The sequence below is a fragment of the Ahaetulla prasina genome, chromosome 8 (assembly GCF_028640845.1).
Source record: "Ahaetulla prasina isolate Xishuangbanna chromosome 8, ASM2864084v1, whole genome shotgun sequence".
Classification (NCBI taxonomy): domain Eukaryota; kingdom Metazoa; phylum Chordata; class Lepidosauria; order Squamata; family Colubridae; genus Ahaetulla; species Ahaetulla prasina.
Window position 1 is genome coordinate 49869554 of NC_080546.1, and position 21886 is coordinate 49891439.

Genomic DNA, 21886 nt, shown 5'->3' on the forward strand with positions numbered 1-21886 from the left:
CTGTTTCTTTGCATGCTCGCAAAATAAGCAATTAAAGGGCTCACCGATTAAATATGGTTACAAGTCATTCCTGTAAACCATTTTGTAATTTAAAAAAAGCAGCCTGAGAAACTGAGATGAATTGTAATGAACATGTGATCTAGATGCAAAAGTCCATCACTGACAAAACAATTCTTACACCGTATCATGTTAAATTGCAATTCCTCATTTGGAAATGACAATTGGGAAAATGTAACAAGGAGAAATGCTGTAAACAAATGGGCATGATCTCTTCCATTGTGGAAAGAGATCCTTATAGGAAAGAAAGAAAAATAAATATTGCCTTTGACCAATGGCTATTATTTCATTTTTTCAACTTCATGGAACTGAAACCGTTAAACCAGCAAATTAAATCAAGCTAATCTTGTTGAGACTCCCTACTTATTCAAAACATTAAACTTAAGTGACCATTCAGGAAATACTACTTTTATATCTGTGTAGTTGATTTTTCTAGTGGATTTTTAATAGCCTTATTAAGACATACAAATGTATTTAATGGACACAGATGAATAAAGACAATCACATCTCTGAAGTCCACACTCTGCATATTCATGTGCAGTGCAGTAGAAATATATTAAGAGTCCTACAAAACTGATGAATTAAGTTGTTCAGAACTGAAAGGGCCTTGTAAACCTGTTGTTCTACCCCCACCCTCAATTATTCAGCCTTTTTCTGCTGACTATGTTGGTAGTCCCGTCAATGTAATAAAACAGCAGAAAAAGGTTAGCAATGTGAGACCATTGCCCTGGACAAGCTTTTGTTGAAAGCTTTTTTTTGTTCGAAAATGAAATGCTAAATAATGTTCATTTGTTTTTATTTGCATTTATATCCTGCCCTTCTCCGAAGACTCAGGGCGGCTTACACTATGTTAAGCAATAGTCTTCATCCATTTGTATATTATATACAAAGTCAACTTATTGCCCCCAACAATCTGGGTCCTCATTTTACCTACCTTATAAAGGATGGAAGGCTGAGTCAACCTTGGGCCTGGTGGGATTTGAACCTGCAGTAATTGCAAGCAGCTGTGTTAATAACAGACTGTCTTAGCAGTCTGAGCCACCAGAGGCCCCTGCAATTTGTTTTTTAGTGCAAAATACATTGGCCAGGAACAATGGAGTCCTAAAAATAGGGTTTTTTTAAATGATTCAGGGATGGGGTTTTTTTTTTTTTGGTAATTTATTCATTTAGGAACGTTGTGTGTTCTGTCAGTGCCTTTTTTTTTTTGAGTAAGCATTTGGAAGAAAATAAGAAAGTGTTTGTGGTATATCTTGTCCCGCTGTTCTAAAAACTTGATTCTGCATGGACATAATTTTAAATTAAGCTAAGCTGTTCAACTCCAGTTGGTACTAACATAGCTTATAACAACTGGATTTTAAAAATGACCAGTCTTCTTTCCACTCTTCTCACTTTTACCTGAATATTATTCCATATGGATCCCCTTATCTTCTAAGCTAAAGCTGGGCATAAATAACTTCTGGAAAATTGTAGGGAGAAAATGGGATCTTTGATTTACCTGGGAAATGAGAAAATATGGAACAATTCCCCCAAAGCAGGGGTCTCTTGCAGTGTTGATGTTGGCATTGTTAATAAAAATCCATGGAAGAATTCCTCTTATTTCTTCCAGAGATGAAACAAATATTTTTATTTTTATTTTAATTTTGGAACTGTTTGGGTCTGCCATCCAGTGATGGTAGACTTATTTTAGTTTCCATTTAGCATGATGGAAAACAAGGAAAGATGAACAGGCCTGATTCTAGCTGATATGCTCTAGAGAACTCGAAAATGAATATTTCTCTATTTCGAAATAGAAATAGAAAAATATAGTAGAATTCTGAATAGCTTCCAGTTCTCAATAAGAAAGTGGTACTAAAGAGGATATTAAGAAATCTTCATTTCTTGAGAGATCATCACTATTCATTACATTTTGGAGGTTGTTTTTAATGCATATTGATTTTTTATGGGACCATCTCCCCATGCTATATTTTCAGCCTCACGTGTATCTTTTATTTGCTAGATACATAATAATCATCCAATTACTTTCATGCAATCACCTCAGATTTAGATTTATTTTATAAACACTAAGAAGTTGATTCTGGCTTTACATTGGTAGTTTTTAAATATTTGAGCAACATATTAAATTAATACTTAGCTGGTTTCTGTCAACAACACATTAATGGCCAGTTGGTATTTAATTAGAGTAAATTAACTTACCCATTATTATGTCAAATGTGCAGTTAGGTGTAAGAAGGAATTGTTGAAAGAGTCATCCTTCTTGGTTGCTCTTGTTGCAAAAGAAAAAAAAAGCTTGTGTAGCTGTTTAACTTGGCGTACTGTGATTTTATAACATATTAACATCAGGAAATGTAGAGATATCTTAATTTGAAATGTAAGCAGCTAAACTGAAGAAGGCTGGCATAATTTGCATAATATTCATTAAGAAGACCTTACATTTTTCATACCATTTCATTTACCCCACATCTTTTGACAGCTGAAGCAGAAGGAGAGCTGGCGTATAGTTATAATAACCCTGTTCATGTTCATTGCATGATGGACCAGATAGAGATAGTCCTCAACTTATGACCACAACTGAGCCCAAAATTTCTGTTACTAAATGAGACAGTTGTTAAGTGAGTTTTGACCCATCTTACAATCTTTTTTTTTTTTTGGCCACAGTTGAATGAATCATTGCAGTTGTTAAATTAGTAACACGGTTATTAAATTAATCTGGCTTTCCCATTGACTTTGCTTGTTAGAAGTCACAAAATGTGGTCATATGACCCTGGGACCCTATAACTATCATAAATATGAACCAGTTGCCAAGCATCCAAATTTTAATCATGTAACTATGGGTATACTGCAGTGGTTGTAAGTGTAAAAAGGGTCATAAATCACTTTTTTCAGTTCCATTGTAAAAAGAATAACAGAGTTGGAAGGGATTTGGGAGAACTTCTAGTCCAACTGTAGTCCAACTATAGAAAGAGTGCAGAGAAGAGCAACCAAGATGATTAGGGGATTGGAGACTAAAACCTATGAAGAACGGTTGAAGGAACTGAGTATGTCTAATTTAATGAAAAGAAGGACCAGGGGTGACATGATTGTAGTGGTCCAATATTTCAGGGGCTCCCACAAAGAAGAGGGAGTCAAGCTATTCTCCAAAGCACCCAAGAGCAGGACAAGAGACAATGGGTAGAAACTAATCAAGGAGAGAAGCAACCTAGAACTAAGGAGAAATTTCCTGACAGTTAGAACAATTAATCAGTGGAGCAACTTGCCTCCAGAAGTTGTGAATGCTCCAACACTGAAAATTTTAAAAAAGATATTGGATAACCATTTGTCTGAATTGGTGTAGAGTTTTCTGCCTAGGCAGGGGGTTGGACTAGAAGATCTCCAAGGTCCCATACAACTCTGTTATTCTGTTAACTCCCTGCTCAAGCAGGAAACCCTTTCAGACAAATCATTCTCCAGTTTCCTCTTAAAAACCTCCATTGTTGAAGCACCCATGACTTTTGGGGGCATGTTGTTCCACTGATTAATTCTTCCAACTTTCAGGAAATTTCTCCTTAGTTCTAGGTTGCTTCTCTCCTTTCCATCCATTACTAACTTTGAATGTAACTTCAGTCACTAAACAAACTGTTGTACTTCAAGGATTACCTACACTGAGAAAAGGAAATCAGATACTTTTTTAAATGAATGTGACAGAAAAGCTCAGCAATAGATGTTAAGGGTAATCTGGGTTCACAACCAAGTTTGTGGACTGTTGAGAAGAGTACCCTATGCATGAAAATGACTGAGACTGGTTGTATACAATAACAGTCATTTTCAGACAAATTGGGGTTTGATATTCCTTTACTTTTAGGGAAAAGGCAAAGTCATAGTTCAAAAACAATTCCAGGTCATACACATATAAAGTCAGTCAGTCAGTCTTCTTACCAATGTAGACTTGTGAAACAAACAAGGTCTTCTTTCAGTTCAGTTCAATTCACAACAGTCAGTATCTTGAGGAATCAGTAACTAGCCATGATCAAGCAACGATCATAAAGCTCAAATATACAGTTGCAGCATGTCTTCAGCTTACAATGCTGTAGCGTCTCTGTAGATTCCCCAACAAGCTATAATTTAGTAGTCCTTTTATACATTGGCTACAGAGCTTAGCCAATCAGGATGCTTGCATGATGCAGCACAGCCTTAAAGCATGCCTTTCTATAAACATACATAGTTAGTTTATATATTGCCTGGCCAACTAGTTAGGCAAATAACAATTTCCTGACAATAGAGATCAGCCTTATAAGGTGCAGAAGATTGTGAATTGATTCCCAGGAAGATTAGGGCTATACTTTATTAAGAGAGACTGTAGTACAGAAGTCTTCAAACTTGGCAGCTTTAAGACTTGTGGACTTCAGCTCCCAGAATTCTCCAGCTAGCATAGCATAAATGGCTGGAGAATTCTGGGAGTTGAAGTCCACAAGTCTTAAAACTGCCAAATTTGAAGATCTCTGCTGTAGTAACCTGTCTGGAACCCACACCTCATTTCAGACATTAATACAATTGAGCGTGTCCAGAAATATTTTACAAGAAGAGTTCTCCACTCCTCTGATCACAACAAAATACCGTATGCCACCAGACTTGAAATCCTGGGTTTAGAAAATTTAGAACTCCGCCGCCTTCGGCATGACCTGAGTATAACTCATAAAATCATCTGCTACAATGTCCTTCCTGTCAGCTTCAATTGCAACAATACACGAGCACACAATAGTTTTAAACTTAATGTGAACCGCTCCAATGTTGATTATAGAAAATATGACTTCAGTAACAGAGTTGTTAATACCTGGAATGCACTACCTGACTCTGTGGTCTCTTCCCAAAATCCCCAAAGCTTTAACCAAAGACTATCTACTATTGACTTCACCCCATTCCTGAGAGATCTGTAAGGGGCGTGCATAAGAGCACCAGGTGCCTACTGTTCCTGTCCTAATGTTCTCTTTGGTTGTATCCAATTTGTATGGTTATTTCATGCTTATACTTATATATACTGTTGTGTTTGACAAATAAATAAATAAATAAAATAAAAATTTTATAAACCTGATTGTGCTTTTCCTTCCTTCCTCTTCTACCCCAGTATAAGGAAGGAGCCTGCCTGAGACTCTTCTGAGTAGTATCTTGCTTCACAGAACTAAGAAGTGTTTCAGCCCTCTTTGCTTATTTAATGGCTCTTGATTTTTCTCTTCAAGGTCATCTCTTTGACTCTTCAGTGAAGTTGTCTTGAAATCTTAAACAATAAATAAGTTAAAAAAATCAATGAGAGATTCTGAAAAGAATGAATTATTAAGTTAACACAAAAATACAAACAATTCCCTAAGGAAGTAAAAAAAAAAAGGATAAGGTTAAAAGATCTGGATGGATGAAGAGAAAGCTAAACAATAACTGTATAGGAATGGAATATAGGTTTTAGTAATTAAGGAGTATAAAGTGGCAGTTTGAGTGTCAAGAAAGCTAAAACTCAGAATAAGATGAGGCTGTTTGGAGGGGTATCTCCAAAATAAATAGGGAACATATAGATAATAAAGGGCTGATTCAATGGAAATGGTCTGATCCTGATTGTCTAGGAAGATTCTCAGCCATCTAGCTCACGGTTCTCCCAAAAGTGCTTTTTTCAAAAGGCAACTGGACTTTGGTTTTCCTTGAAGACATTTCCATTCTTATCCAAGCTCTGAACTGAGGAAGCATCTTGGATGAAAAGCAAAATGTCTTCAAGGAAAAATGAAGCCCAGTTGCCTCTTGAAAAAAGCACCTTTGCATGATTGCTTCCAAATATTTTATTGAACAACCATAGCTGCAAGGAAACTCAATGAAAAATATAAGCCCAACAGCAGTGTAAAACTTGTTAGGAAGCTAATGTAATTTGTGTAATTTAGAAGAGGTCAGTTAATTGATAGACGTATCTATGACTTATACTTTATAACATACATTTTTGGATATGGTTTTTATTTTGAGAAAAAAAAATATTGTGGCATAAACGGAAACACATATGAAAGAGTTCAAGTTAACGGACTTTATAAAAGAAAATGGGCAAATTTATATCATTTATATAAGCGGGAAGCTATATAGTCACTTATTCAAAGAATGCAATAGAATTAATGATTATGGAGTTCATGTTTTCATGTGGCCCATTACAGTGTCTGGTGAGTTATAGAAGATGCTAAGAGTCTTCAGTGTAATTATTTCAAAAAGATTTGACATTTTGCTGAAGTATGTCATGCTAATCAGTCTAATAAGCAAGTAGATATAAAAACATGTGACAGTTTTGAATATAGATAAAACTAACCCTAGCCTGCTGCAAACAAAAATGCAAATATTATCAATATACATATTATGATGAGCATAATACTAGTGGATACTTAAAGATACTGAATCAACAGTTTAAAAATTGCTTGAATCAGATTGTGGGCATGGCAACATGGACAATTTTGATGTTGCCAAAATTACAAATTATGTCTTTAAAACAAGTATATGTTTTCAAATTTAGTTAATTTGAATAATGATATAATGTGCTAATAGTATTCTTAATTTTGATAGAGGTTTATTTGCTCCTTTAAGTAGTTGGGATACCAGAAGGACCCATTTTTCTTTTATAGAAAGCTGTAATCCATTAACCCCAGTATGATCAAGAGAAAAGTTGCATAAATTAAAAATATAAAAGTAAATGACCGTGGAACTGCTTTGATGTGTTTTCTGATGAGGAGAAAAAGGAGGTAGAGGATAAAGGAGGATATGGTTAGGGTTAATGGTCTTGAATTGATTCAATAGTGTTAGAATCAACGTCTCTACTCTGGTGAAGTTAGAGCCAGCAAGCGTTCAGGACTCATTGACTGCATCACTCAAAATCTTTCAGACTTTGAAGTTCAGCCACCAAGTACAAAGGAAAAGCTTGCATGAATGATACAACAGCAGAAGGCTGAGCTCGGCAGATTAGACATACAGCCTCAAAAGCAGGCCAGCTGAAGAAGGGATTCTAGTAAGTAATGTGAGGGAAAATTTGACTTCTAATCTTGCCATAGGCATAACAGTCACCTTGGTGACTTCAGGCCAGGAACTGGGTGACTTTAGGCTAAGAAGGCAGCAATTGCAAACCACTTCTAAAAATCTTGCCTAGATAATTGAATGGATTTGCCCATGCAGTTGGTAGGGGTAAAGTCAAACTCAAAGACAAAAACAAAACAAAACCTTACATGAAGGAATGTTAATGCTTATTAAAAGGAAAATCAACCTCATGTCATTAAGAAAAAATTAAATTTACTTAATTTTAAAAAGAGGACTTGATAGGACCACATTCATACATTCATAACACGGTGCAATTGCAGGTTTACCATATACTTCTGTAAACTCTGCAACTTCTTACATTTCCCCACCAGGAAACTTTTCACCTTGGCTTGAATTGATGCACCACATATTAAGGTAGCAAATAGATAAATATGCTAGTGTCCTACAGTGTCTTAGCTGTGCATTTGCTGGAGGCTCAGCTTGGCTTTTTACTAGTATTTTTTTTCTAGCATTTTTTTTGAAAGTGTGGGGCCCACTCCCCCCCCCAAATCAACCAAGATTTCCCCAAAATCAACCAAGAATTGATCCATTGGTTGATACAGGAATTGACTTACTAATTTGTTGCTGAGCCTGACCTTGTGACTGGCCGAAAGCATCCAATTGGCTTTCATACCTAAGGTGGCACTAAACTCTTTTATTTTCTAGCCTGATATCTTAACCTCACTTCCTGGGAGAAAATTCTGAGAACAACTTTTCAGGACTCACCTCTGCTGTGTTTATCTTATTGTTCTATGCTTAGAACTCCAGATCCTACTTCACTGTATCTCCTGTCTTTTCTTTTCTTTTTTGTTTTTTTTACTTATTTGGTTGTTGGTCTCAACTCAAGCTGATCTGTTGAGTGTGTTTTTGGTTGCTGTTTCTCTTTCCAAGGATTGTTCTGCCTGCATTTTCATACTGCTGAACAGTGGCATCTACCTTGCTATCTGGCTGGATGGTGACCAGCACAGAAAGATCCCTATACAGGACAATCTGCAGAATGCTTCTGTTATTTCAGATGAAGTAAAAAAATGGACGCTGAAATCTTTCTGAAACAGTATATTTTTTAAAAGTGATTTTCATCTTCATAACAGGAAAAAAAAAGAAAGTTCTGTCCTTGTGTGGATTTGAAAGATCTCAAGTAAACAGTTACACTGAAATGATAAATTCTGAGAACGTGTCATTACAATGCATGTGCTACTTAGCTGGTGAAATATAATCAGCAACATGTTCCAAATTGTCTATAAATGAGCAATCTTAGTTTACATCTAATAGTGTGAGCATGATTGGGATAAAACTCTGCTTCAGTTATGCTTGTTGCAGAGTGACCAAATTTTGCTAAAACTCACCTATATATACTCTGCATTTCTATTTTATTTTTTAAAAGACTTTATGAGAAGATTTTAATTGACCAACATTGCCGATGAAGGTCACAGTCTGTGAGGTCCTTTGGCAATAACCATCTGTCTTTGAATGTAACCAGAGTAAATGGTAAGAAGATGCATTAACACAGGCAGTGAAAGAAATAAAAATAGATAAACCATTTGTAACAGCTCTGCAACTAAGAGAATAAAGAAGGGTGTGATAAGCTTGAAGGAAAGTAGCGTATTCATGTATTTTCTAAATAAATGCCAGAAAGTGAAGCTATGGATTTAATTCTGAAAGGCTTATTTATCAACTAGGCCAGGCAAGTCCAAATTTTTGGCTTTCCTGGGCTGCACTGAGTGAAGAAAATTGTATTGGACTGCATAAAAAATATATAATATAGTTAATGTATATAAAAATAAACTCCCATTTTTAAATAAAATCTTGTGGACCACATTATTAGCTGTCCAAGGCCACATGCAGCCCTTGTTAGCTGCAGATTGGACATGCCTGAACTAGGTAATTGGTGTATATCTGAAAGTAGGAATCCAATCCATGGATTGATATAGTTGCACTGGATCCTGGAAGCATCAGAGATGAGTTACATCAAGCTGGATTCAGAAACCTTGGAAATTCTAACTCATATTTCTATGAGTTTGGGGCCAAATTGTGCACCATTCTGAATGAAAGCAATTCAGGATAAAAATTATTTTGCTAGGTATTATAATGGAAGGATGAGAACAAGAAGACTGCAATTCTCTGCATTTTACAAGAGGTACAGTGAAAAGTGTTGATAAGCTAACGTTAACAATTTTTGTCTTATTCTATGTCTTTATTTTCCCCCATACTATTTCTTTTCTATCCTTTGCACATTGTTGTTTATCCCTCCTAAATACAGCAAGATGATTATTTATTTATTTATTTATTTATTTATTTCGATTTTTACACCGCCCTTCTCCCGGAGGACTCAGGGCGGTGTACAGCCAAGTAAAAATTCAATATATAAACATTAAAAAGAGGTTAAAAAGAAATATTATAATGTGGCCGAAATTTTAAAACCATTTAAAATCTTAAAACATAAATACCCCAATAAAATTTCAATCCAGTCCCGCTTGAATAAATAGGTGCGTTTTCAGCTCACGCCGAAAGGTCCGAAGATCAGGCAATTGACGTAAACTGTCAATTTTATTATTATAAAATAATATAATTATAGTTATAATTATAGTTATATAGTTATAGTTATAATTATAGTTATAATTATAGTTATATAGCAGATAATTCTCTGCAATGTATAAAAATTTAATATAATTTTGAGGGGGGAAATTCTTTTTTTGACCTGCAAAATGCAGACTCTTAATTTGTATCACATGAAAACAGTGGGATCATATAGATTCATTATATTTACATTCTGGTGGATTTTAATAGCCACTAGCTTTTTAAAAATGATAGCAGACATGCAAGAGAATGAAACAGGAGTCTAGTATTATTATTATGATAACATTTTTCCATTATATACACTAGAAGAGCATGAAAGAAACTTGCAGCCTGGAATAGACTAATTTACTACAGCAAGTCTAAAGCTTAATTTTTAAAAATGTACCTTTCCATCCATTTCAGCACAGGGAATGCATGTGGCAGTTGCAAATTCTTCATTCAGTGATCTGTACATTTCTCTTTAGGACACGCTTCATGGCTTGCACATTTATTCAAAATTATGTCTCTGAAATGTAGCTTCTTTGGTATCTGTGCTAGTCAGTGTTTTTTAATCTTGGCAACTTCAAGATGGGTGTACTTCAGCTCCCACAATCCTCCAGCCAGCTATGGGAATTGCCACTTCGGATATGGCATCTTCTGCCCAGGGCTTCTTCCCAAGTCTCTAATAACTAGAAAGTCACCTTGAGTTTCTGGAAAAAATGGATAATAATCATATTAATCACAATGATGATAACAACAGCCTATGTGCAAGAGACCTCTTGGATTGGTTTTCACTAGAATTAACAAACTATCTGTAGGGCATAACCACGGTGAGTCTGAGCGTAGGATCAAATGCGTCATCAGTTTGGAGTTGCTTCGCTTTCACAAAAGATCTAAATCCTACAGCCCCTGTCCCGAATTCTGTTGATTCTTATCTAGTGCCAATTTGCCTTGACCATTAATCAGATTCTTATATCGGTTGCATGAAATAAACCTGAAGTACTTTAAACGAAACTCCTATTCCTGGTTACTTATACCTGAACTAACATTGTGGGAAACCTGATTATTGCATAAGTTTATTTTCCCTTGGACTTATCACTTTTTTTCCCTCCACTGACTCTTTCATTTTGGGAGGAATCATCTCAAATTCTGAGTCACATGACCCACATGTGTATATGGGTGCAGTGATGGGATTCAAATAATTTAACAACCGGTTCTCTACCCTAATGATTTCTTCCAACAACCAGTTCACCAAACTGTTCAGAAAGTTAACAACCGGTTGTCCCGAAGTGGTGCGAACTGGCTGAATCCCACCACTGTATGTGTGTGTGTGTGTATATACATAAACATACATATGACTAATCTGAGCACAACCAAGCCCCCACCCAAACAGGACACACCCCCAGCCAATCAGAGCACAAAAAAACCCCATCCAATCAGAGCACAGCCAAGCTCCCACCCAATCAGTTCAAACCCCTACTAGCAGTTAAAAAGGAAGAAACAGCTGCAATCACACATTGCTCCCAGAAGCACGAAGCTGAAGCCTGAAGATGACGAATGAGACTTCGTCGAAACGTCGCCAAGACACTTCCAATTTTACGCGGGAGAAAACCCGAATAACCAAAGACCTACAAACATACATACATTCCTACATACACAAACCTACATATCCTTGCACATATGTGTTATATATGTAGCCTGTTTGGCTAGTAAAGTGGTGAACTAGGTGCTAGAAAACCTGAGTTCTAGTGTCACCTTTAGGTATGAAAGGCACCTGGATAACCTTGGATCAGTCATTCCCTCTAAGCCATAGAGGGAAGGCAGTGGCAAGCCTAATGGCAGGGACTAATCAACTGTGGTTTGAATACCTCCTCCCCAAATGTAAATGTGACAAATATATCTTGAACATTGAAAAAAAAACTTCATAAAGTTTTTTCTCCTCAATATTTTCTAGATAAGTTGGAAATGAGATGGCTTCATAGATATTTGGAGCTAAGAGTGATGAGGAAGAAAACATGATACCCAGCATGTGACATTATGCCGTAATTACAAACTGCACCATTTTGTACTTATGTCCCAATAAGGGATGCTGTAGATCAGGGGTCTCCAACCTTGGCAACTTTAAGCCTGGTGGACTTCAACTCCCAGAATTCCCCAGCCAGCACAGCTGTGATGATATAATTGCCCTTTTTTACATATCTCTAGATTCTTATGTATCACTTCCCTCATTCTACTCTGATTTGTCTGTCACTTCTGCCTAGGTTTTCAGCCTTGAGACTCTGAGTGGAACTTCAAAGAGAAAAAAAAACAGAAGCATTTTTGGAATCTCTAAATTAAAGATATGTTTAGGCATATACGGGTAGGTAGAGATGCCCTCACAGAGAGTGGCCTCTGTTTAGAGGGAAGCTGGGTCACAACTAGGAGATGGCTGAATTTCCCCTCATGAGCTGAATATGCATTAGCAAATCTTCTTGTGAATAATCTTATTAAAGAGCAAGGAGAGACCACATATCCCTAATGAGCTTCTGCCTTCTCCGTAATGTGAGACATGGCCTTGTATGCTGATATATATATATATGTGTGTGCATTCTTGTGTCACAGCAGGAAAGAAAAACCAGAATTAAATGGAATATGTAGAGTGTTAAGATTGGGTGGAATTCTGGCTTGCTTAACAGGCAAAGAAGAACTAATAATGAGAAATTTCTATATTTGTGCTCTCAGTAAAGTAGGCCTGGAATACAGAACTTTCTGTCTCTCCCCCTCCCCACTTTTCTCATATGTGCAAATGGGTGGGTAGGTGACTGGCAGTTTCATGTAAGTTAAGGAGTTCCTTCTTCACACCTTTGTCAATAATATATGTACTGCTAAGAGCTTCCTCTCCCCCCCATCATAGTGCTTCCTTCTTTCAAGAAATTCCTCTGCAACAGAAGGAGGAATGTAGGCCTCTTTTAAAAGCAACTGTTCATTTGAAAAAAGTAACTCCTGCCAGCTGAAAATTTCCCCAGGCAAAGATTCTTGTTAGCACTGAAGCAGAATGTATATATTTGGAAATGTATTTGGGAAAATAATTATAACCTGGAAATTCAATTCATGCTGTTGCTCATGTTTTCTGATATTGCTTCAGAATGTTTCTACCTGAAAAATGGATTCAGATTGATAAGACATTAATTATTTACTATCTGCACTGTCAATCATTATAGTTTGGTTAGATGACATAGTCTATTGTATATTGTTGTTCCAATCCACAGATTTCTGTCCCATCTGTTATCTTGAAGAACAATTATAAGGAAAAGAACAAGGATGTTGGAATTCCCTATCAAATTAGCTTAATTCATATGTTCATACAAGTTAGATGATCACATATGTCCTAATGGCAAGTGCTAAGTTATTATTTAAACTCTAACAATTATTTTATAAATGTATGTTTAAAGCTTTTTGTGATAACTATTCTTGGTTTTAACATTTGTTGAATTTTTTAAATAGTATATATATTTGATGTCATATCCCTCTTCACCCAAGTGCCAATCAAAGAAGCCTTGACAGCTATCCAAAACAAATATAACCCCCCCAAGCACATCCTAGATCTGACCAACCACTGCCTATGCAACACATACTTCATCTATAATGGACAAAAATACAAACAAGTAGAAGGAGCACCCATGGGATCACCCCTCTCACCTGTCATTGCCAATCTCTACATGGAACACTTTGAAACCCAAGCTCTAGAAAAATCTGATCACAAACCCAAACTCTGGCTCAGATATGTAGACGACACCTTCATAATCTGGCCACACGGGAAAGAAAAACTTGACAACTTCCTCACACACCTCAATAGCCTACATCCCAAAATACAGTTCACCATGGAAACAGAAGTTAATAACCAACTTCCCTTCCTGGATGTCTTAGTCTACAGAAAACCCAATGGCTCCCTAGGACACACCATCTACCAGAAGAAAACACACACAAACCGCTATCTGCACGCACTCTCACACCACCACCCAGCACAGATCAACTCCGTAGCCAAGACACTCATCTCCAGAACAAAATGCTTAGCTGATGAACAACACCTAAAACCCGAACTAGACACTCTCACTAACGTACTAACATCCAATGGATTCCAAACAAATAAGATTACCAAGCTAATCCAAAAGAACCCCCCACTAAAATCCAAGACAGAGAACAAGAAAACGGCACAGCCCTCCTCCCATATATAAAAGGCACCACAGACAGAATCAGCAAGATCCTCCACAAACACAACATCAAGACAGCATTCTGCACAAACAGAAAAATATCCACCATCCTAAGAAACCCCAAAGACAAAATTGAGTTAGAAAATCAAGGAGTATATGAAATCCCATGCACCGCCTGCCCCACCACATACATTGGACAAACCAACAGAAGAATAAGTGCACGATTGAAGAACACAAGAACTCATTCAAAAGAGGAACTAACTTCTTCCCTGGTCCAACACTTTAAAGTCACAGGACATGATATTGACTTTAAAAGACCAGAACTATCGCCAAAACTGAACACTTTAACAACAGAATAATCAGAGAAGCCATTGAGATAGAAAACGCCCACACAGCATGAACAAACGAGATGACACCTCCGCCTACCAGCCATTTGGAAACCCGCCTTATTGACAAACGAGTCCCTAACACGAGGAATGACACCAGACCCACACTCACAAGGTCCACACAGGATGTCACCACCGCACATCCACCCAGAAAGCAGACCCAAACCCACACTGATCATGAAGCACGACCAAGGACCAGAAGCCAGACCGCAGCTGCAACATTAGCCATTTCAAACCCCTCCAATCCATACATGCAGCAGACTGACACCCACTATGAAGATGTAGCACGACCACAAAGCCAAACAACAGCTATGCAGCTCACCAGCTCAAATCCCCCTGCAGCACAGACTAGACTGAGCACAACCAAGCCCCCACCAACACAGGACACACCCCCAGCCAATCAGAGCACAGAAAAACCCCCATCCAATCAGAGCACAGCCAAGCTCCCACCCAATCAGTTCAAACCCCCACTAGCAGTTAAAAGGAAGAAACAGCTGCGATCACACATTGCTCCCAGAAGCACGAAGCTGAAGCCTGAAGATGACGAATGAGACTTTAAAACGTCGCCAAGACACTTCCAATTTTACACGGGAGAAAACCCGAACAACCAAAGACCTATATACAAACACCCGTGAAAACCTCAGAAAACAAATATATATATATATATATATATATATATATATATATATATATATATATATATATATATATATATATATATATATATATATATATATATGAGGTCTTTAGTTGTTCGGTTTTCTCCCGTGTAAAATTGGAAATGTCTTGGCAACGTTCAAGTCTCATTATCTTCATAGCTTCATATATATATATATATATATATATATATATATATATATATATATATAACATAAAACCTCAGAAAACATATATATATATATATATATATATATATATATATCTGTCTACCTTTCTTTTTTCTTTCTTTGAATATCAACAAGTAAAAAAAGTAAAAAGATTAGAATCATAGAATTTTTTTTTTATTGGCCAAGTGTGATTGGACACACAAGGAATTTGTCTTGGTGCATACGCTCTCAGTGTACATAAAAGAAAAGATACGTTCATCAAGGTACAACATTTACAACACAATTGATGGTCAATATATCAATATAAATCATAAGGATTGCCAGCAACAAAGTTACAGTCATACAGTCATAAGTGGAAAGAGATTGGTGATGGGAACTATGAGAAGATTAATAGTAGTGCAGATTCAGTAAATAATCTGACAGTGTTGATGGAATTATTTGTTTAGCAGAGTGATGGCCTTCAGGAAAAAACTGTTCTTGTGTCTAGTTGTTCTGGTGTGCAGTGCTCTATAGCGTCGTTTTGAGGGTAGGAGTTGAAACAGTTTATGTCCAGGGTGCGAGGGGTTTGTAAATATTTTCACGGCCCTCTTCTTGATTCGTGCAGTATACAGGTCCTCAATGGAAGGCAGGTTGGTAGCAATTATTTTTTCTGCAGTTCTAATTATCCTCTGAAGTCTGTGTTTTTGCTTAGAGATAAAACTGATAGCTATGCTTGTAATAAAGATTTTGTTTGAGAGTTATGGTATTTAAGTTGCATAAAGTTCAAACTTTTTACATTTTTCTTCTCTCTATATAATAATAAACAATTCTAAGGATGTATGCTTTAGCACTTTTAAACCTATTTCCAACATGTTTTGGCAAACAAGACCAACATGTTTTTATGTTAAAAACAAGACCAACATGTTTTTAGTAACTAAAATGCCTTTCCTAGCCATTAGGGCACACTTAGTGTGTGTCTTTTCTCCTATTAGCTAAACTCTCCATATTTTCCTGTTCTTCAGGAAAATCTTAAGGCCGTGATGGCGAACCTATGGCATGCATATTGGTGGGCATGTGAGCTCAGCTCCATGTATGCCGGCCAGCTGATTTTCGGGCCTTCTGATCCTACTGGAGGTTGGCAAATGAGCCATATCTGGCCTTCAGAGGGCCTGTAGGGGGGATGAGGAAGGCCGTTTTTGCCCTCCCCAAACTTCTAGAAAGGTTCTGGAGCTGGGGAGAGTAAAAAACAGGCCTACTCAGCCATCACATGCCAGGAGTGGGGTAGCGTGTGTGTGTGGGGCTGTTATGCGCGCATATGTAGGGGTGAGGCACATAGAATTATGGGTTTGGGCATGCACGTGCACGACTTCCCGCTCCTGGCATACAATGGCAAAAAGGTTAGCCATCACTGTTCTAAGGGATAACTCACTGAATGGCATACTCAGGGCGGTTTAATCTGCTCAGAGCAGAAATTCAGAAGAAAGCATGAGAAACAAATAGTAGAAAATCTCATGTGGAAATGCCCTTCATGAAGCTTTCTTCAGTTGTGATGTTCTCTTTGCTTTTGAGAAGAATTTTTTCCTGTGAGAAATTGTTAAAAATTTCCCCCCTCTCTAGAGAATTTTCCTTCCCATTAATTTCATGAACATTTTTGAAAAGACCATTCATGCCAGAGTTAATTAGAATCATGGTTTCTTGTAAATTAACAGTGATAGGATATGATTTTAGATTAGGTCTCCAAATACCATTTCAACGAAGAAAGAAATATGTAGTTTTTCCATTGTCTTTTTTGATGATGAGTTTTCTCTTTTGCTTATAAAAGAAGTGGGCATACTAGAATGACTATTTATCTCCTTCCTTTCCTTTTGCTTCCAAGTATTTATTTGGAAAAGCTCAAATAAGACACTGCATAGCTAATCAATACTTCAAAACTGATGAGCTTATCCTGCAACTTTTTTTCTGTTATTATCTTCAACTGATTTGCAATGAATCTATATACTGGTACTGGAACAAGATGGTGATTTTATTTCATAACAGGAAAAAAAAAAGCAACTACAATGGTTAGAACCATTTTCTCTGCCATATCTATTTCTGTAAAGGCAGCACTTGGAGAAAAGGAATTTGAAAATGATGTATTATATCTGCAGTCAGACATCCTATACTCTTGAATGAATTCCAATTTCATACATTCCCTCTTCAGCCTATATCAGGGATGTCAAACTCAAGGCCCGTGGGCTGGATTCAGCCCACAGAGTCCTTAAATCTGCCCCACGGGTCTGGCCTAGAAATATCAAAGGACCAGCCTGCGGTGCCTCTGCTGGCCAGAGTGTGCAGAAGGCTGGGGAGGCCAAAAACCAGGCCACACAGCTGGCAGAGTGCTGCAGGAGGACTGGATTGGACTGGATTACAATTATGTGACCTCAAGTAAGTGCCTGATCTGGATATAAAACAAGCAACATCCTATGTTAATACTACAGTTTAATGCCAGATTTTACATACTATAGGTCCATTTAATCTACAATCAACAATCTATAATTGACAGCCATTTCTATTTACTATCCTGGAAATTTACCTCTGCTGTTAGAACTTGTATTATCATGTTATTTATGCTATTGTATTTTTATCATTAATTGAATAATAAAAATACAATAGTATAAATAGCATTTCTGCCTGTAAAAGCAATTTACTATTAAACAATGGGATATAAATTTAAAAAGTTTAGTGGAGTATAAAAAATAAATAATAAATGTTTGTCAGTAACATCTGGTAGCAGAGATAGGAAAATGGTTATAGTAAAGAACTGTAGGGACGCAGTGGCTCAGTGGCTAAAATGAGATTGGCAGTTCAACAGTTCAAATCCCTAGTGCCGCATAGTGAGCTCTCATTACTTGTCCCAACTTCTGCCAACCTAGCAGTTCAAAAGCACATAAAAAATGCAAGTAGAAAAATAGGGACCACCTTTGGGTTTCATGCACCTTTGGCATTTAGTTATGCCAGCCACATAACTATGGAGACGTCTTTGGACAGCGCTGGCTCTTCGGCTTTGATATGGAGATGAGCACCACCCTCTAGAGTCGGGAATGACTAGCACATATGTACCTTTAAAGAACTGTGGAAAGAAAGGAGGGAAAAAATGCATCTTGAGCCTGTATCAAACACCTACCCTGGCCATGCCCAGCCCACCCCACCCCAGCCATGCCTGCCATGCCTATCATGCCCACGCCCACCCTGGCCCACACACACACCAGGTCAAAATAAATCCAAGATCAAACATAAATCTGATGCAGCCCTCAATGAAATCAAGTTTGACACCCCTGGTCTATATCCAAAGCTGGCTCATTTTCCTTTCAAACCTTTCTACTTTATCTATTTCTCAGTCAAAGTACTATATCTGTGTGAAAAATTGAATTTGTTTATAAGAAAGGATACAAATAGTTCTTGCCCTTAAGATACTCAGCTACATTTGCTTAATAATGTATTTTATTATTTGAATGTTGCCAATATAATTTCAGTATTGGTTTGTGGAAAGTGTCCTTTGCATTTAGCTGTAGACATGGGCAAAAGTTGCCTTAGAGAAACTTTTACTCTAGAGAATTTAACCATGAATTGCTCAACAATGTAACCGATGTGGGAATTAGCATGGACCATTCATACTTAGAAACATCCTATACATAAGTACTTCCCATACTTCTAACAATCAAAAGAGCTTGATCTGTCAGTTTGATAACTGGTACCGATGGGTAGGAAAGGAAGGAGTCTTTAAAATCATGAATAAATCTAATGTGATGATTTTCCCAGACATTCCCCCAGATATCTCTCCAGATGTCAACTCAGAGGAAGAACCAGTTCAGGGGAGTTGGTTAGCTATCTAAGAGGGATTTGGCTCAAGCACAGTTGCAACAGGACAATCCTGAGGCTTCAGGTGGAGAAAACATGCAGCTGCAGCCAGTCAGTGATGAAGAAGAGGAACTGCCTTCTGCACCTGATCCAAGAACATGTAGGGCAGAGAAAAGACAGGAACAGAGAAGGTCAGCCAGATTACTCACAAGGCGAAAGCTTTGCCCTTCTTGATGGGCTGCACCAGAAGATGGCTATTTAGCACAGCAGACAGACAAATGGAAGTGATGCTATGATCTATGATAGATAAAGGCTCTGCGCATGCGCAAGTATGGCGGTTTGCTAGAGAAGCTCGAATCGGCGTTGGAGGCTTTTCCCGAAATGGTGGACTCTGGATGACTTACCAGGCTGCTCCTGTCCCTCGGTGCGTTGTGTCATCTGTTTGGCGGCCGCAGGAGAGGTCTTTTGATCCTCTCGGATGTGCGGCGGCCGAGAACGGGCCGAGGGAAGAGCGGCGGATCGGATGGAGGCGGCCATCTTTGGGACGCGAGGGAGGCCTGCTGCTTGCTGCAGGCTCCGGCCTCGATTTCGGCCCGGCTCCAGCGGCGACGTGAATTCGGCCCAATTCTAGCTGTGGCATGAATTCCGGCCCGTTCGCCTATCTGTGTGCCCGCCTGTTCCATCGGCGCTTTGTTGAGCCTGGCGAGGTTTTTGTTGGGCCGCGAGGCGCCTTTTCCAGCGGCGTCCTGTGCTCTGCGGCTCCATCGGCAGTGTGCGTGGTGAGGCCGCGGTGGGAGATGAGGCCGGAGGCGAAGCTGTGGTTTGTTCCCCTCTTTTGGCACTTTACATCGTGTTTGTTCATCTGTCCTTTGTTGTATGGCCTGCCTTCCTCCCCCCCCATCGGACTTTTGACCATCGAAGCTGGGTGGTCATGTATTTGTATCCACGGGTTTCTGGACTGGACTATGGACTATGGACTATGGACTATGGACAGACTGATAGTCATCTCTACTTTATTAAGAGCTTTTTATAGAAACTTTTTCCATAGGTTTACCATGGAGGCTGTCGGTCTGTTTGTCCTGGCTTTATCATCTCTATCTGGTTCCAGTTTTCATTTGTCCTCCTTGACAACTGGACAACTGGACATCCATTGGAGGATCCATCTTTTGTTAACGTCCTACCATCTGGGATTTTACCATCTTAGCATCCTTCACCGATTCGTACTTTTCTATGCGTTACGCTGCACATGAACTCTTGCGCCTGCGAGGTGCCCCCGCCTTGCAGGAATGGCCCGCTTCGTTACCAAGGGCCGGCCTCAATGACGGGTCTTGGGACCCACAGAGGTGGCATGCGAAGAGAAAGAGCCTTTGGGGTTTTTTAGATAGGGCATTTTTAAGGGGTGGGAGGGTTAGGGCGGGTGTTGGGGGTAGCCCGTTGGGAGGGAAACCAGTTCCTGCGCGTGCTCGTGGTGATTATTTAGTGGGTTCGGAGGTTATGGGGGGGGGATGTGTTCCTTTTTGTGAGGGTGACTCCATTTGCATGGTAAGTGGGAGGGGCAGATATGGCAGAAGGGGGGGATCGTATCGGTTTAGGGGGTCACACGTTCGATGTTTGCAGGCGATCGCGTGCCCCGATCCCTCTGACTTTTCCCGTTCCCCGGATGGTCAAGACCCTCAGAGCCTGGGCCTTCGTCTTATGTTATGCAACGCACGGTCCGTGGCCAATAAGGCCCCCCTAATACATGATCTTATTCAGGGGGGCGCTGCGGATCTTATAGGCGTTACGGAGACCTGGCTGGGCACTGAAGGGGGCGTGCCCCTGGTCGAAATGTGCCCACCGGGTTTCCGTGCATTTCATCAGCCGAGGGCCCAGGGTAGGGGTGGAGGGGTGGCGGTTGTTATTAAAGAGAGTCTAGAGCCGAGGGAGACCACTGTACCTCAGATTGCCGGGTGTGAATCCCTCTTTGTGAGATGGGGTCATAGGTGTCAGATGGGCTTGCTGGTCACGTACCTGGCTCCTTGCTGCGTGACAGCTGCCCTGCCCGAGCTCCTGGAGGTGCTTGCCGGGGTGGCAGTGGAGACCCCCAGACTTTTAGTCATGGGGGATTTTAACTTGCCATCTACCGGCTCGTCATCGACAGTGGCTCGGGAGTTCATGGCTTCCATGACGGCCTTGGACCTGACTCAAGTAGTGGATGGCCCCACTCACATCGGGGGAGGCACACTGGACCTTATTTTTATCTCTGGTCAGTGGTTGAAGGATCTGGACTTGAGAGATGTAGTCACAGAACCTTTGTCATGGTCAGATCACTCTCTCCTTCGCCTGGACTTTCTGACCGCTACTCAACACCGCAGGGAGATGGAACCATTACGTTGGTTCCGTCCCAGGCGCCTGATGGACCCGGAGAGGTTCCGGACGGAGCTTGGGCCACTTCCTGAGGGTCTGGCTCACGGCACGGCAGAGGAACTAGTCGCAGCCTGGGAACGGGCTGTGGCTGGGGCTTTAGACCGTGTCGTGCCTCTGCGGCCTCTGACCCGGCGCAGATCCCAACCGGCTCCTTGGTTCTCCGAGGAGCTGAGGGGGATGAAACGCCGGAGAAGACGCCTAGAGAGCTCCTGGAGGTCTAGCCGTTCAGAGGCTGATCGGACACTAGTTAGGTCCTATACTAGGACCTACCTAGTGGCACTGAGGGAAGCGAGGCGTTGCTACGCCTCCTCCCTCATTGCGTCAGAAGATAACCGCCCAGCCGCCCTGTTTCGGATGACCCGCTCCCTCCTTCACCAGGGGGAGCGGGATGACCCGTTGCAGGGACGTGCTGAGGAGTTTAACGGTTATCTATACGATAAAATCGTTCAGCTTCGGGACGGTCTGGACCAAAATTGCGGCGATTCAGATGGGGCGTCTGAGGGTGGTCTTGGCGATATTGTTTGGGATGAGTTTGACCCTGTGGCTCCTGAGGACATGGACAGGTTGTTGGGTAGGTTGAATGCCACCA